Below are 3,403 nucleotides of genomic sequence, written 5' to 3'. Positions count from 1 at the left end.
CGTGCGACCCGGCGGCTTATGTGCGACCTGTGGCCCACGCCTCCTATTTGTTCGGTCGGGGCGGGCGGCGTGAACTCTGACTCGATCCGGGTATTAAATCCCGCCGCTGAGATGCTCAGTTGACTCCTTAACCTTGATAGGAAGATGGCTTATTAAATAATTCGTGCATAAGGGTAAGGAACTTTGGATGAACTAATGCGAATGGGTGTAAGCCTCGCTGCTCGGAAACACCCAGTGCTGACCACACTGAGAGAGACGAAAGCGCAGGTAATGCCAGTTGGCGAAGTGGCGTTAAGCATCCCTAGCGGTACGAAAAGAGAGGTCGTGATGATATCATCTACGTCCGTACCGCTCCTCGCGGAGTAGATCCCGCATCCAACCAAGTCTTTGACCAGGGAACGGGATAATTCCCACTACCGCTGGAAGGCCAGCCGGGCCGTGAGCGCGGTGGGAACGGGCTTCCCCAAAAGCCAGCCCCGGGCCGGGGTCGGCATAGAATGAAGGGGACGGCCCTAATGTTGTGTTGGCAAAGCCAACTTCTTGGGTTGCGGGCGGAGAAGAGCGGACGTGGGGACTCAGACCGGGGCGCAGCGTAACTAAGAGAGCCATTCCATTTAGGGCGAGACAGAATGGGCGGGCACGAGCGGTCTGGTGTCCGAGCCAATTGGTCAGACGACGACTACTTCACTTATTAGATTTGTATTCGCCGCCTATCCCGAAAAAAAAATGGGATGAAATAGAAAGAACGCGAAGCGCTATAGTATATAAATGGATTTTGGGGGGGGGATTTGCTTCTTCACAAGCTTATCCCCGCCCCGACCGGCAGCTGCTGGGTCTCCCCATCTCTCCAAAACTTCCCCCGGTCTTCGGCCCGAGCTGTATGAGGCAGAAACTCGCCCCACGTACGGTTCGGAGGCCGAGCCCCACCCCAGCAGTAATGGTGCGGCTTAGGTCAACTAACACAAAGAAGATACAGTTCACTCAACGATTGCCTTTGGGTTCCGAACTCCATATGGGGAAGGAGCGTTGTTGTTTCCGAGGTCTCGATCATTTACATGGACCCACTTCTCATTCCATTTGTGGGAATTTGATGATCTATAAACCGTCCCTAACGAACGATCGCCTCATGTTTGAGCATGATGAATCACTTCGTGCCGACCTGTTGCCAATAAACTTTCCGGCCTCATATGAGAATGGAAAACTGGATCATTTTCTGCATCGGTGGATGAAGAATAGCGAAAATAATAATTTATGGTTGACCATGTTCCCAGAAAAAAGATACTTTAGAGAAACAACGAGCACGACTGAAGTGGCTATACATACAAATCCATTTACGGATAGATATGCTTCGATTGGAACTGGAAGTTCCAGAACAGGCGGCTGGTATACCACCATAATTAAACTGCCTTTTCTTTTTTTTATTCGGATAGGATTTATGTTGGCTTCGTCGGGAGGCTCGCGTAGTTTGTTACGTCAGCTCCAAAAGGATAAGTTGCGTTGGAATCGAGAAAGTTCCGTGGAATTCTAAATTGCATTAAAAAAAGAAAAGGAGTCTCAATCAATAGAGGCTAGATCGGACTAAGGAGAGAGACGGTTGAGTACGGAAGCGAAAGCGGAGATATAGGCTAGCTAAATGCCCTGTGAGAATACTGACATGAGTCAGGATAAATCCGAATGACTAGTGGCCATAACTCATTAAGCAATCTTAACCTTTTTCGCTTAGCCTTTCCTCTTTCTACCGTTACGAGATGCAGTATCCTCTTACGTCTGTCTTTGCTTGCACGGCTTTCGACCGGGACGGGAAGAGGTTTCCTCGTTGCATCTTTCCACACAGCATTGGTTCTGTCCCTTACCTTTATCGCCCGTCGGGCGTCAAGGTTCGCATTAGATCCCCTTATCTATCGTATTTTTCCCCCCAACAAAAAGCCCAGAGCAAGGGGGGCTGGGGGGGGAAAGAATGCAATTCCGGAATCTCAATGTTGCCCCACCAAAACCAATGCCAATCGCGGATCTGTTAGTGGACAGAGCTTCTGGGCAATCCATTCTTTCATTCATGGACGGTCACTTAGGGTATAACCTTCTTTTCATCTCCAAAGAGGACGAGGCAAAAACAGCGTTCCGTTGTCCGGGTGCTGTTGGACGGACGGACTATTCTGCTGGCAGGTGATGCCCTTCGGTCTGAAGAACGCTATAGTTACCTACCAGCGAGCAATGAACCTCATCTTCCATTACTTTATTGTCAACATCGTAGAGGTGGTGTATATTGACGATGTAGTTGTGAAGTCTTTCCTTCGGGTTATTTGTCTGATCTCAAGACAGTGTTCTCGCGCGAGAACACGGCTTGAAGATGAACCCGTAAAAATGTGCATTTGACGTAACAGCAGGAAACTTCCTAAAGTTCTTAGTGCACAACAGAGGGGTTGAAATTTACAATAATTAATCGGGCCAGAAGTTGAAGAATGCCTCTCACACAGATGGACAGCAAAGAAGGCCTTCTAAGGCGGACTCTGGCTCTTTCATTTGTAAGAGTCCTCCGCAGGCACGAGATTGTCCGATGAAGGAGAAACTAGCTGGTTGCCGAGGACAAGAGGGAAGAACCCCTAGGGTGAATCCGTTACAGTTGCGGAATGCGATCACCCATTAGAAGCCTACGTCTGCTGGGCTTATGTATGTTGAGATAGTGCTGAATGAAATGGCCACTCTGCTCGTGCGATGGTCGATACCGGCGCCACGAGACGAGGCTACTTCCATCCAACCAAGGGAAAAGTGAAGTCCCTGTAAGCAAGCCATGATCATGATCATGATCAGAGGGAGAAGACTATTCATTCATCGTCATGAAAGGCAAATAAAAGGCTTTAGCAGCCCATTCTTGAACACGAACACGAAGCCTGATCCTAGTACTATACTAGTAGGTAGGGCTTATTATGGAATAGGAATAGAAAGCCCGGGAGGTCCCCCCGTGTTTAATAGCATATCAAGTTTCTGCCTGGTTTGCTCTTTCTTTGCCGCGGACCAATGTGAGAAGCCCTATTAAGTGACTTATTGTGTTGAGTCGGATACCTCTTTAGAACGAAGTTTACCTCTACCTACTATAGTACTCAAATGACTTCGTTCCTTGAAAGCGCTCTCTGCTTGATCTGGCACTACTACTATAAATTCGGGTGATAGACGAAGGCGTTGGTCCATCGGTGCCTTAGGGGCAATCATCTGCGCCAGTGTATAAAAATAAATTTGCAATTTTTACAGTAGCGAGGAGAGCTTATGGACAATCCATTAGGATTCCGGCGGCTTTTGCCACCTATGATCCGTGTTCACAAGAGCGAGACGGTTCAATGTCTTACAATGTTCAAGCAGCATTCTTGCCGGAAGGATTTTTTAGGAAGCCCGGACACCTACCGAACAT

The 3,403-nt window shown here is 48.6% G+C and overlaps 1 pseudogene; it reads left to right on the top strand.

The window, feature by feature from the left end:
• Positions 1-201: 201 nt before the first annotated feature.
• LOC140920363 (uncharacterized) lies at positions 202-3,403 on the top strand (annotated as a pseudogene).

Source organism: Cicer arietinum, chromosome 5 (genome assembly GCF_000331145.2).
Source record: "Cicer arietinum cultivar CDC Frontier isolate Library 1 chromosome 5, Cicar.CDCFrontier_v2.0, whole genome shotgun sequence".
NCBI lineage: Eukaryota > Viridiplantae > Streptophyta > Magnoliopsida > Fabales > Fabaceae > Cicer > Cicer arietinum.
This window is presented reverse-complemented; position numbering and strand designations above follow the sequence as displayed.